We start from the raw sequence: 15,442 nt of genomic DNA, 5'->3' as shown, positions 1-15,442 counted from the left end.
AATAGAATGCATCTGTGGCTAACATCTGAGAATATCTGCATAACTCTATATGACAGAAACTGACTCTACGGCGTATGATAGGCATAGATTACAATATAACTGATAGTGCTGTGGAACGTACAGCCCGATCCGTATATAATATAATAGTGCCGAGGAACGTACGGCCCGATCCATATATAATATAATAGTGCCGAGGAACGTACGACCCGATCCATATATAATATAATAGTGCCGAGGAACGTACGGCCCGATCCATAAATATAATATGTTAGTGCCGAGGAACGTACGGCCCGATCCATATATAATATAATATGTTAGTGCCGACGAACGTACGGCCCGATCAATAAATATAATATGTTAGTGCCGAGGAACGTACGACCCGATCCATAAATATAATATATACAAATGCATGTAAAACTCGGAAAAGGATACTCTGAACCCCTCTGGTGACATAAGAAGCTAATATGAAAAGTCTCTGGGAGTTATGGACATAAAACATAGGAGGCCAACGATACAAATATCTCTACACTCTCTAAGAACAGAGTCTTTGGAACTTGCTTTCTCACTGTGTTCGTCCATATGATAAGGATCATGCCAAAAAGAAAGAAAGGATAACTTTACATACCTGTTACAGGTTAACCGTAACCAAGTTCGCTTCGTTGCCCCTTTATCCTATTTAATATGAAAGTAATGCTATCGTTAGTAAACTATACTTCCTATCTTATAAATCTGTAACCAATCATTTATAGGACTCATTCTTTAATTCATACTTTCTTGATTAGGATTTTCATTAGTTAAGAACTTAACGGAAATCGGGCAGCATTTCCCCTATATACTCGCCTAACCCGAACTTCCAATTAACCTTCTGTTATCACAGAAATACCAACAATGACAGTAATAGAGATATGCATATAAAAACCCTTACAATTCAACCCATAAACAACTCTAACAATCCAACAACCCTTCTTAATCCTTTTCCAATCCAAATCGTTAACGTTTTAAGATTATACACTTCTTTCTTCAAAATCTAGAATCCACATCAACGACAACACGACCACAACACGAATAACGACATATGAACATAAATCATACTTTTAATCCTTTCAACCCACAATTTCATATAACAACCATTTCATGCAATTTCTTACTTCCCATTTTACCCAATCCAATTTTAATCCTTCCATTACAATACCATTAATACAATTATACCACAAAAAAAGAAACTCTTACCTTAATTTATTCGGAGGAATTTCTACACTTATTTGCTCTAATTTCACTATTTCTTCTTCCTCAATTCAATATCCAATGTTGCTATCACCTCTTTGAACTTGCAAACCACTTGAAACTTAATCCAAAATAGCAACAAAATATTTTTTTCCCCCATCCATGGCTGGCCGAGAGCAGCCATGGAAATGTTGCTCTTTTTTTTTTTTTTTGAATTGAATTTTTTGCAAAGTGAAATATGACAGCATGATTCATCATATATATATACTCCCTCACCATAGGACACGTGTCCACTTGCTTGACATGTGTCCCACCAATGAGTCATCATTCTTATTTTTTATTTTTAAAACGGGTGGGGCCCACAAACATAATTAAATTAATTAATTTTAATTAATCACTAATCCCTACTTAATAATATAATCATAGTTAATTAGTCCCTAATTTTCAATAATATTTTTATACTACTTGAAATTTATAAACAAATCGTGTACTAATTAAAATTGAGAATTAAAAATTCCTATTTCATATCCAAAAATAATCCCGTCCTTAACTTATGTCGATTAGCTTGCGAATAACTCGACATATAAAAATACGGGATATAACAATAACAGAGCAAAATGGACCAAAATGGAGCAAAACAAGCCAAAATAGAAGAAGCGTGACCTGCAAGTCGCAGGTCACACATGCGAGTCGCAGGTCACACATGCGAGCTGCATGTTCTGCAGCAAGTTTGTATAGAGATTTTGGAAATCTGAAGAAATTGGATGCAGCATCTGCGAGCATCACCTGCGAGACGCATCCATGACCGCATGTGCTGCAAGTCATCTCTGTACATTGCAAGACCTGCGAGAGTTTTGCACAACATGCGAATCGCAGGTTGAACATGCGATACAACCTGCGAGACGCACGTTGTGCACGCAGGGTATTTTTGTCCAGATTTTGTTCCTGTTTTTGGAATGTTATAAATACTCTTTTAGGGTTTGTAAAACATATCTTTGGCCATTTCATACAAGTTTTGGAGACTAGGTTCCTACACCACACTTTGGGGTTGAAGATTTGAAGATTTGGTTGAGCATTTCTTAAACCTTTAATTCATTTCTTCAATTCCTTGCTTTGTATTGTATATCTAAGTGTGTAGTATTTATTTTCTTCACTTGAATCTTGTTTATGAAAATATTCTATGATTAAAGTGTTGGATGAAACTCTTATTTTGCTTATGTATTGAATGATTTTTATTGCTATTGAAGTGGGTCTTTGTTGATTTAATTAATCTTGTTCTTTAATGTTTCTTAAGGGATTAGATAACCCTAAGACTCGCCCGTTTGCTTTGATTGAGCTCGGAAGAGGAAATTTAGGTTGGGAAAGATTAATTAACAAGAATTTGGGTCATTAAACCCATCTAATAACTTGAGCTAGGAATAGGAAAGTTACTTGAGATTCAATTGGTTGTGCTTGATATCACACTCTAAGGCTTGGAAAAGCTTAGAGTGAAATTCATTGATTTGGTTGGAAGATTTTCAATGAGATTTTAGAAACCATTATCTATTAACATAAACCCACTCTTAGTTGTAAAATCATAAACTACATTGGATCGTTACTTGAGAGTTCCTTGTATCCATGCTTGTGGCCATTGATCATTTTATTCGCTTTCTAGATTAGTTTACATTTTTGCATTAGTTATAATTTTCTTAAAATCAAAATATTATCAAGTGTTTGGCTTAGCGTAGAAAGTGATAATTCCTTACTTGTCTAAATCGCCTAGTATATTGTTCCCTGTGGGATCGACCCCAACTCATAGTTAAGTAAATTATATTGCATACGACCGTGTACACTTTCTCTATGAGGAGTGGATTTGGACGTTATCAGAAGGATGAGTCATTGTGAGTGACTGTCGTACGATGTCAGTGACAAAAAAATTGACCATGCAGACACAAGGAAAAACACGCTACGAACTCAACCGTGGCCTAGGAATTTGCAACGGATGTCACCTTGACTCAGTCAACCCCCAAAGTCAAATTTCTAACCAAGACTCAAAACACTCCCGAGTACCTTCGGAACCGAACCAATCAGCCCACCAAGTTATAAACGACCCTCCGGATCTCACGGAATCAATGAAATTTTGAAAAAGGTTCATTTACTCAAAAGTCACCTATTAGTCAAATGTTTTCACTTAAAGGTTCTAATTCTCTCAAATTTTACTAAAACTCGCCCGATGACCACGGGAGTAATGTCGACGGGGTAAAATGGTCAAAACACCCATAACAATCGAACGGGTCGTTACAGATACTAACTCATAAATAAAGTAGAGTTAAGAAAGTAGAATCGATTTTCGTCACTTTTCTTTCTATATAATCACTTTTGCCATCTCCAAAATCAAAGTATTATCATGACTCGTAAGAAAAACACCTTCTGATTAGGATAGTGCTCTACTTTTGCATACTTATGTGAAGATCTGTGGTTTTTCCATCGTCCCCAGGTGCAAAAGGGCATGGCAGTGCATGTATATACCCCAAATGTCGTTATATGTAAAATGATGAGTTAGATACTTTGCTGGAAAAATAACTACAGTGCACCCTAACATTTGGCCGGATTAATTATAACGCACTCAACCTTTACGGGTGACCTATTACCCCCCTGGACAATTTTAAAGTGAAATTAATACCTCCCTGAAAAGCCATAACCTGATATGCCTCATGTGGGTGAATTACACGCGCCTTACACGTGTATTTTACCACTAAAACCACCAGCCACCCCTTTTCTCACCGGAAAAAATGGCCAAATCTGGCCACTTATGTATTTTTCTGGCCAGATCTGCGAAATGATAAAAAATGCCAAATCTGGTCACGAAAAAATGGCCAAATATGGCCACTTATGTATTTTTCCATATATTTTCATTGGGAATTTTCCATATCTTTTCATTAGGAATTTTGCTTTAGTCACCCCCTTTCTCACCGGAAAAAATGGCCAAATCTGGCCACCCCTTTCTCCCGCTAATAATTGGCCGAAAAAATGTTTTAGCTTACATTTTTCAATTTGGTGTTGGCTTTTTACATCCTTAAAATGGTATAGTTTTGGAGAAATGTTCCTCCCATTTTGGAAGAGAACGTGTGGCTTTTAACAATGGCAACATAGAAAATGAAAGGGTGTAGATTAGAATGTGGAGGGTGTAATTAATTCTCAAACTGATATTGTAAATTGAGGCATAGCAGTTCCAAAGTGCTTTTAGTGCTTTTCAATAGGAAAAAATGTTGGTTTTTCTATCATTGATTGTCCATGCACAAAAAATAATTGCCGAAAAAATCACCAAAAACTGCATATTCCTGGTGAGAGGAAGTGTGTGTAACAAAGAAGAAGAAAGGAATAAAAGAGAAAGAAAAAAAGTAAAATAATAAGAAAAGAGAAAAAGTAAAATGAAAAGTAGAAATGTTGAAAAGTATTATTTTAATATTTTTATTTGCTTCTCACTCTCTCAAAGAGAGTGAACTACACTCTCTGTACCACCTCACCATCCAGGGAGGTATTAATTTCACTTTAAAATTGTCCAAGGGGTAAAAGGTCACCCGTAAAGGTTGAGTGTGTTATAATTAATCCGACCAAACGTTAGGGTATACTGTAGTTATTTTGCCATACTTTGCTCTAACTTTTGAAATTGTCATCATTTTTTAATCCTCATCCTACTTGACTTCGTTTCTCTTTAAAGGTTTAGCTTTTATCAATAAACCAACAAATATAACTTTTTTATTTGATTTCCTTACAATTTCCTTTTAGTGTCTTACAAATCTTTGACTCTTCTCTCATTACTTAAAAAGAAATCATTTTCGTTCTATAACGTTGAGAGAGTAGACCACCTTTATGAACTGTTGCCAAAAATTTACGTTCTTATAGAAGTCTACAGAACTGATAATTTCAGTAACACCACAAAATTTTGCCACTTTTTGATCCATTGCTTTAATGTGGCCAGTTTTACTCCATTTGACACGCCTTTTGAAAGTAGTCATCGGACTTGCCAACAGAATTACTACTGGAACATGTTCCATGAAAATTTTAGCCTTTCCTTGTGTTGAGTTACGACTATTTTTCCTCCATTGAAGAAGTGTATTCATTTAAGAATACAATTATACTTTGACTTTTGAAGCCAAAGCAAGAAAGAAACAGAGATGTCACCTCTTTTGGATCTACTTCTTTTCTTTATAACCGTTGCGGACGAAGGAAAGAAAAACTTTCCATGTCAGTGCCAGAATTTGATGAATCTTCCAATTAATAGAAACATCAAACTTAGTTATCAAATCGGCTTCGTTAGGACTAGCCAGATTTCAGTTTTGCATCTGTGCTTCAAATTCTTCACAGTAATCAATACTTTCCTAGCAGTAATATCTTCGCAATACAATATCTTTTTAAGATTGTTAGAAAAAATAGGAAAACATAATCGAAGAACATAATGGCTTTGAGGAGTGAAAAAATGACTTTCCTTAAAAAGATATTGCTCGTGTACAAATTACGAAAAATACAAACAACTCCCTTCAGGATACAGTAAAGCCCTTGTTTATACATTGTCACACCCTAACAGTAGTAGGGCATGGCAGGCACCCGACTCTCATCAGATTCGAGCCAACCCTTAGACATTCGCTCTATCAAAACCTGTCATTTCAAAAACTTTTAAGAATATAAAACTTTTCCAAATAGAAATCATTATCTTTATAACGATTATGAAAACTTTCAATCAAATAAGTACTTTAAACCAATTGAAATCATCTAAAATACGTACTCTTTTAAAATCCACAATTGACTCAACTGACATCACTTTGTCGACATCTCGACAAACATGCCACGGGACACTGTCTGCAGAGGTCTCTAAGAAGTAAACTGAACATTATAAGTCAGGACAGGGCCCTGACATACCCATAATCATACATATCGACACATGACTTAGCACAGCTCCAGAATGAGGTGGAGCTTGCCAATCCCAGCTGACGTCCAAGCATCCTAGCTATACACTTAACCTGCCAAACAATCTGGGGCTGCGGGCATGAACGCAGCGTCCCTAGGCAAAAGGACGTCAGTACGGAAAATGTACTGAGTATGTAAGGTGGTAAATAATCATAATCATAATTTAACTTAGGAGAGAAGAAATCACAATCTAACTTAATACCTGCAGCCTTCGCTAGAAGAAACATAAATGTGCACACGAAGTCTCAAAATAATTTTTAAGTAAATTATGCAATCCAACACACATGCCACTTCCGACATGTTAACAGAATGATCCCTTCGGACACCCGCTTCCGGCTAGTATCACAATAGTCGCTTCGGACGGCCGCTTCCGTCATAATAATGATGGCCCCTTCGGGCAGCCGCTTCCGGCTTAATAATAATGGCCCCTTCGGGCAGCCGCTTCCGACTTAATATCACCATCATATCAACACAAACTCAATCCACAAATATCAATTTCAATTTATATCATAATTCACTAATCAATTCATTACAATCCAGTTATTAGCCTTAGTCTTTCATAAGAAGTTATCAAATTTGTATCTCACTAGACTTCATAAATGGTAAATGAAATGAAGTAGTAAAATCTCACACCCCATTCGGAGTGGTTTTGAAGATCAAACTTTATGTTTCATTTAGTATAAAACTCATTTCCTCGAAATCATTAGTAAAACCATATACATAACTCAACTTGGCACCTTATGGGTGTTCCCTTCGGAACAGAATAGGAGTACAATATCAATAAGCCATCACAAGAGACGTTTAAACCTTACTTGTCTAAGAATGGAATCATGTGGAGTACATATAGAATGAATAACAACAAGGATCATGCCAAAATAAAAGAAAGAATAGCCTTAACATACCTTATCGCTTACGTGATTAGCTTAACTTAAGCTTCCAAACACTGGCCAATCTACAATCAAGGTAAAGGAAACTGTAGACAACTTGAAAGAGGATCATATACTTCTCTAAGCTCGCATTTAACCTCCGCAAATTCGGGCAGCATTTTCCCTGTAATCTTCGCTTCCCTCTAATTCCAATTCAATTTAACAACACAATCAGCAACCAACAACAACAAGAACCAACTCATATAAGCCTCTTTAAACTCAAAGCATCAACTCCCAAAGATATACACCAAAACAACCCGGTATACAATTTGTATACGATATCTTCATACACTTTATTCTCCCAAATTCAAGAACAGAAACTTATCAACAACATCAACAACAATATTAACAATCATTTTATATCAATATCCAACTAATTCAATCCATTTAATCATACCAAAACAGCCCCCAAGTTATTTGATATCCAAAAATGATAACCGAACTTTCAACGTCATTTTCTCTATTGTAACTCGTCAAATCTAACAATGATCACGGTAAGAACATCATTAACATCTTAAAAATACCTTATATGAGCAGCCACCACGAAACCAACATCCCCCAAGTTCAAATTTTAGCTTAAAATGATGGCAACAACTTGTTCTATACTTTACCCTTCACGAGCCTAGGGATTCGGGACCTCGAACTTGCTCGATTCTCCACTTTCTCTCTCTAAATCTCCTCTCTCTCTCTAAAATTTTGTGGACTTATTGATGTGTAAATGAATGCATTTGTATGAATTTAGCCCTTATATATGGGTCTTGGGTCGGTTCCCACTGACCTTGAGTCGGGTTGGGCCGAGCCCACTGCTCAGCTTGACCTTTCTGTCTTAAAACGTCTATAACTTTTTATCCCTATGTAGGGTGAAGGCCCATAACCTATGGTTGGAAAGGTATTTCACTTATCTACAACTTTCATTTTTGGAGTTTTCTCAAATTCCCAAATAATGCTGGGTTTATGGCCTCCCGAAATCAGGTCACCCGATAACGTAACTTAAAAACATCTTTTTGGAGGGCTTACACTTGGATTTGGCTCAAGGTTCCTTCTTGAGTTGTGTTTAACTTCACATATATTGTCCATATAACTTGTCATATGTCCTTTATAAAAAACCCATCATGTGGGCCCCACCTCAGCTTACGGTCACGAGGGCTATATATCTTTTAATTCAAAAATTATATTAAAAAATAATTCATCCAATACGAAAAAATACCCTGAGTAAAAAAAAATAGCGTAAACCGGACACCCGAGCGCAAAGTTATGACCATTTAAAGTTTCAACAATTTACAACTAGTTTTCTACCTATGCTCCTGTCCTTATTTTTTATTTACATCAAATCTTCTATGATACATAAATTAATTAAGGTCATGCCACAACGTTATGTCACGCCCCAAAACCCACCCTAGACGTGACCGGCATCCGACGTCATGAATAACATCGGAAGAACCTAAACACACAACAATAATACTTGAACCCGCCAGCTTCAACATTCGCCTCCAACAGTTTATCATTTAAATGTAACAAATCATGAATACATGAACTAAATCAGCGGAAGTCTTTAATATCATAGAAGTTAATCAAAACGTGACAACGCCCAAGCGTTAACAAAACTCAACAACTACCCATAAGAATGTATACTATGGAGCTTCTAGGATAAAGAGGTAATAGTTTGACTCATCGGGACGCAACCCAAAACTAATAATAAATGAACAAAATAATAGGGTGTCCCACGAATGAACGTGTGGGCTCACCAAATCAGCAGCAACAGCAAGTCCTTCCTAAGCACCTGAAGTATCAAGAACCTGCTCTCCTCTGTTACCTAACATACCATAAAAAACAACAATGGTATGCCCGAGTACTTCGTACTCAGTGAGTGCCTCAGGGACAATAAGTAATATAAAAATAAAATATAATAATACATAAAGAAATCAGTTCTGAAAAGATAATATAAAAACTGTCATTCCACTTTATGATTCTTAATATCGTTTGTTGAACAGTTTATAAAGCCATTCCAAAATCCCGGTTTCAATTATGCTTTAAATCGATCAGACATAAATATCAGTTCCATAATAAAGATGGATATCATAATCGCCCATATAGGCCCAACTCTATATCAACAACATTGCGTAATACACCGGAATATGGATTCACGGTGGCTACTCTTCCTCTCGAATAGCAAGGCACACTGCGTAATTCACCGGAATATGGATTCACGGTGGCTACTCTTCCTCCCGAATAGCAAGGCAATTAATACACCCCAGGTAGCGAACCCGGAAGTGGCCACTCTTCCTCCCGAATGGCAAGGTAATTAATACACTAGGATCCATAGTGGCTACTCTTCCCCCCGAATAGCAAGGCAAACACAACAACAAAGTCCATGGCATAGAAGCCGATTCACAATTTGTCTCAAAGTAGTCACACCATCAATAACAGTAAAGTACATTATGCCATATCGAAGAATAAGTCATTCCAATCAAAATTTTGAAAACGTATAACTCCTTTACAAAAGATTTTCATGTCCCAATTCATCAATGAGAATGTTATCAACAACTCTTAACCATCATTATTAAGCATCTCTCATAGTTGAAAACATTCATAATATCTTATATATATATATATATATATATATATATATATATATATATATATATATATATATATATATATATATATATATATATATATATATAGTGTTTGTTACAATCTAGGGTTAATGTGGGTTTGTCCCCTCACACACATTAACCGCCATTTAGACATGAATTAGAGTCCAAGAAACATGAAAAGATTACTTTTACTTTCATTCATTAAAGAATCTTGAATAAAATTTATACTTCCAACAATGGTTTCAAAAGTGACTTTCATTCAAAATAAGTTTTTTTTTAAAAGAGAGACATACATTAGGGTTGTGTATGAGAAGTTCACCCTTTTTATTCAATAAAGAACTTTCAAGAAAAGAAGTCATGCATTCCAAAATAAGATTTTCAAAAGAGACATACCTTAATTTGTTAAACAAGGTTTAACAATTCACTTTTCTAATGAAGAACACCCAAACCCTAGCTTGAATCACTTTTGGAAGAATTATGTTGCAAACCCTAGGTTTTGATCACACAAATCATGTTAAGAATCATGGGTTTGATGTTAGAATGATTTAGTAATGTTAAGGATGCCCTTACCTTTGATTTTAAGACTTGGGGGAATGATTTTCGTCCTTAGGGTTGTTTAGGAAGTGGAGAAATAAACAAAACAAGGGTCTTATTTATATTTTTCTGGTGAAAACGGGCCAAAGGACGTCTCTGAAGGACGGACCGTCCTTTGGACCGTCCCTTGGTGGAAGTTTCCAGAGAGTTTCTGGAAATTTCCAAAGTTTGAATAGTTCTCTCTGCTTGCCCGTCAGTTTGAGGATGAAAGGCAGTGCTCAGTTTCACTCTAGTCCCCAAACCTTCTTGAAACGTCTGCCAGAAATGAACAGTAAATTGCGTACCTCTGTCAGATATGATAGATGTCGGAACACCATGCAACCTAACAATCTCCTTCAAATATAACTTGGCGTACTCTGCAGCAGCATATGATGTCTTTACAGGAAGAAAATGGGCAGACTTCGTAAGCCTATCCACGATCACCCAAATTGAATCATACTTGGCCTTTGTGCAAGGTAAACCTGCAACAAAGTCCATATTTATCATCTCCCACTTCCATTGAGGAATCTCAATGTTTTGAGCCAAGCCACCAGGCCTTTGATGTTCAGCTTTCACCTGTTGACAGTTCAAACACTTAGCCACAAAGTTAGAAATATCAACCTTCATGCTCTTCCACCAATAGTGTTGTTTCAAATCCTTATACATCTTGGTGGATCCCGGATAAACCGAATACTTGGAACTATGAGCTTTCATCATTAGTTCTGGTCGAAGACCATCAACATCGGGAACACACAATCGTCCTTGCAATCACAGAACACTATCGCCAGTCCCAACCGTAAATGAAGTGTACTCACCCCTTTCCACTCCATCTCTCAGCTTTGCCAAAAGTTCATCATTATATTGCTTGAATTTAATCCTTTCTACAATATCAGACCGTGATGGAGTGATTCCCACTAACTCTCCATCTTCAGTTTCATCAAGCCTAACCCTAAGATTGGCGACCCTTCGAATCGCTTTCCCCATGGGCATGTCACGAGCACGCAAATAAGCCAACGCGCCCATAGATTTTCTACTCAAAGCATCAGCAACCACATTAGCCTTACCAGGATGATACAGAATATTCAAGTCGTAGTCTTGTAACAACTCCAACCACCTCCTCTGCCTGAAGTTCAACTCTTGCTGCTTGAAGATATATTGCAGACTCTTGTGATCAGTAAAAACATCACAATGCTCACCATACAGGTAATGACGCCAAATTTTCAAAGCAAATACCACAGCAGCCAACTCCAAGTCATGAGTCGGACAGTTCTTCTCATGCTTCTTCAACTGACGCGAAGCATAAGCAATCACCTTACCGTTCTGCATCAATACACAACCCAAACCAATTCTAGAAGCATCACAATACACCACATATCCACCAGACCCCGAAGGTAACGTCAAAATAGGAGCCAAAGTCAACCTTGTCTTAAGCTCTTGGAAACTCCTTTCAAAAGCTTCAGACCACTGAAACTTAGCAGTCTTCTGTGTCAATTTAGTTAGTGGAGAGGCTATTGACGAAAAACCTTCCACAAACTTTCAGTAATAGTTTGCCAAACCCAAGAAACTACGAATTTCAGTCGCACTAGTGGGTCTAGGCCAATCCTTCACCGCTGCAATATTCTGAGGGTCCACTTTAATGCCGTCCCCGATCACCACATGGCCCAAGAAAGCCACAGAATCAAGCCAGAATTCACACTTAGAGAATTTCGCATACAGCTCGTTCTCCTCAAGTGTTGTCAAAGTTATCCTCAAATGATTAGCATGATCCTCACGATCCTTAGAGTACACCAAAATGTCATCAATAAACACAATAATGAAGCGGTCTAGATACGGCTTAAACACACGATTCATTAAATCCATGAATGCAGCAGGCGCATTAGTCAACCCTAAAGACATTACTAGAAACTCAAAGTGCCCATAACGCGTACGGAAGGCATTTTTCGGGATATCCTTGTCACGCCTCGAACCTGGGCCTGGACGTAACACGACACCCTGTGCCTGACTGCATGTGACCGTGCGAACCAACTGGCTGACTGAATCAACATGTGATATCAAAACATAACTGAATGTGGAAACAACTAAACACATGCTGATATACTAAAGGTATGACTGAAATCATAATGCGAAGATACATAGACAATATGAAATATATCTAAAAGTAGCCAACATGGATAAACCAAAACGACTGAACAACTGCCACCAAGGCTAACATAATAAATATCTGACTGTCTGAACTATGTCTATGAAGCCTCTAAGAATACTGAATAATAGAGTTGTCTATAAACTGAAATAATTAGATAGCTGGCAACGCCCCGAAGGAATTTGGGACTCACCAGTAGTTGATACGTGCACTCCTAAATAGCTGAGTCGTCGACCTGTATATCGTTGCCTGCATCGCGAAATGCAGGCCCCCAAGCAATAAAAAGGGGCATCAACACATTTGAATTGTACTGGTATGTAAAGCAACTGAAGCAATAAAATACTGAAACTGAAACTGATAACTGTAACTGTAATAGCAAGGAAGTAGAGCTATGAATACTCTCTGATATGTATCTGAATCATCTGTATTATCTGTGTTTGTATATGTGGGGCCTCGGCCCAATAATAAATGCACTCTATGGCCTCGGCCTAGTAGTGCGTCAGTCAATGGCCTCGGCCATGTATACGTATACACAAGACTGTGCTGTGCCCTCGGGAAAAATCACATATGTATAATTATGGTTAATTAATAAGGACTGAGACCATAACAACAATGAACAATGCTGAATTGAAATAGACATGCTGGACTGAATTGAAAACACTGACTGTTTCTGAGCATACTGAATTTCTAGACTGAGACTCATGTGGTAACAATACATAAGTCTATAAAGATTACGTGCTGAGTTCATGATATTCAAAGTGACAACCATGAACGAATTCTGTAACTGCAACCCTAGAAGATAACAGTTCTACAACATATCATGAAACTACGGCTAAACTGTATTCTGAGTCAAATTACTGACAAGTATGAAGAATGAGGCGTAGGGAGAATCATGAACATTCCCTAACGTAGATAGTTAGCCTCACATACCTTAATTCCAGCCTTTGAGCGTAATACAATGTTCGTCAACCCTTTCAACTTTGATCTATATATATACAAGTCAAAGGGATTCTATATTAACAATAATATTCATGCTTTGGTCACCTAAGCATTTCATCAAACACTTATTAGGCATAAAGCTCCACAATCTCCATTAATGGTGTTTCTTCACCTAATTCCCATTGTATTACTTCTAGGTGATTCTAGAATCTCAATTAGGTGTAATTAACACCATTCTCCATCACCCATATCATTATAACAATCTCAAGTCAATAATCCAAAATCCTACTATAGTTCGTGTAATTCTCTTTACTAAACCCATTTACTATTCTCCCAAGAACTCATCAATTCACTATTATGAATGATTAGAGTGTAGAAGCATTACCTTTTTGATGTTCAATCCTCTTGAATACGAGTTCTAGGGTTTCCACGCCCAACAATAATGTTCCACTCACAACTCTATTGATTAGAAGGGTTTACTCAAGTTAGAAAGAGATTAGAGACTTGAATTCAATCTAGAATCATGATAAAACTTACCTTGGAGGGTTCTTGAGGCTTGGAACTTGTTCCCTATGACTTTAGGGTGATTTTTCGTGACTAGGGGTGTTAGGGAAATAAACCCCAAGCTTAAATATAACTTAAAACGCGAAATCCCGACTTTTTGACCCGAACCCGACCTATTACGCGATGGGTCCGCGATGCGGGGCCATCGCGCGATATTCTACAGCTCAATACTCAAACGTGCGCGATCGGCCCGCGCTCTCACGCGCTTCGAGAAGCGACGGGTGTCGGTTCCGCACAGTGTTCGGTAAAATGGCCATAACTTCTTGTACACATCTCTTTTTGGGCTCCACAATATACCGTTGGAAAGATATTTCAAAGGGATACAACTTTCATGTTTTAAGTTTCCTCATATTCCCAACGGATTTTTATGAAATTTGACTTGAAGGCAGACATATCGAAAACTTAGCCGATTCTATAGAATTTTAGGTGCCTTACTATTAGCCATATTTAGACGATCATATCTCCTTGCTCCGACCTCTGATTGGCCTAGTCCTTATATCGTTAGAAAGGTATTTCTACGTACTACAACTTTCATTAAGGGTACTTTCCCAATTTCCCAACTAATCAAGGAGTTACGGCTGCCCGAAGTAGGCCTATCAACCATTTTCACAAAACGTTCAAACCTTCAGTTTTTTTTCACTAAAACTCTAATGATATGAGTTTAACCTTAGTTCCAAGATATGGGGTGTTACATTATCTCCCCCTTTATCTTCAACTGATGATACCCAGACCTCAGGTCAATCTTTGAAAAGAACTTAGCACCCTGAAGTTGGTCAAACAAATCATCTATTCTAGGCAAGGGATACTTATTCTTAATGGTCACTTTATTAAGCTGACGGTAGTCAACACACATTCTCAGGGAACCATCCTTCTTCCTAACAAACAAGACTGGAGCACCCCAAGGTGAGGAACTTGGTCGGATGAAACCCTTATCCAATAAGTCCTTCAATTGATCCTTCAATTCCCTTAGTTTCGCTGGAGCCATACGATAAGGTGGAATAGAAATAGGCTGGGTGTCGGGGATAACATCAATCCCAAAATCAATAACTCTATCAGGAGGAATACCGGGAAGATCTTCAGGAAATACTTTGGGATAATCCTTGACTATGGGAACAGATGCAAATTCGGGTACTACGGCTTTTGTATCATTAACAACAACCAAATGGTAAATACACCCCTTAGTAATCATCTTATGAGCCTTAAGATAGGAAACATATCTACCATTTGGCTTAGCAATTTCACCTTCCACACAATAACAGGCTCATCAGGAAAGGCGAAACGAACTAACTTATGGCGTCAATCCACATTAGCATAACACGCAGACAACCAGTCCATCCCCATAATTACATCAAAATCCACCATCTCAAGTTCATACAAATCAGCCACGGTCCCACGGCCTTTAATCACAACAACACAATTTCTATACACTCTAGAAGCAATAACAGGAACACCCGAAGGCGTATCAACAGCAAAGGGTTCCAACAAAGGTTCGGGTTTCATACCCATATCAAGAGCAAAATAAGGAGTCACAT

The sequence above is a fragment of the Lycium barbarum genome, chromosome 1 (assembly GCF_019175385.1).
Source record: "Lycium barbarum isolate Lr01 chromosome 1, ASM1917538v2, whole genome shotgun sequence".
Lineage (NCBI taxonomy): Eukaryota > Viridiplantae > Streptophyta > Magnoliopsida > Solanales > Solanaceae > Lycium > Lycium barbarum.
The sequence above is the reverse complement of the archived record's forward strand: the minus strand, read 5'-3'. Positions refer to the sequence as shown.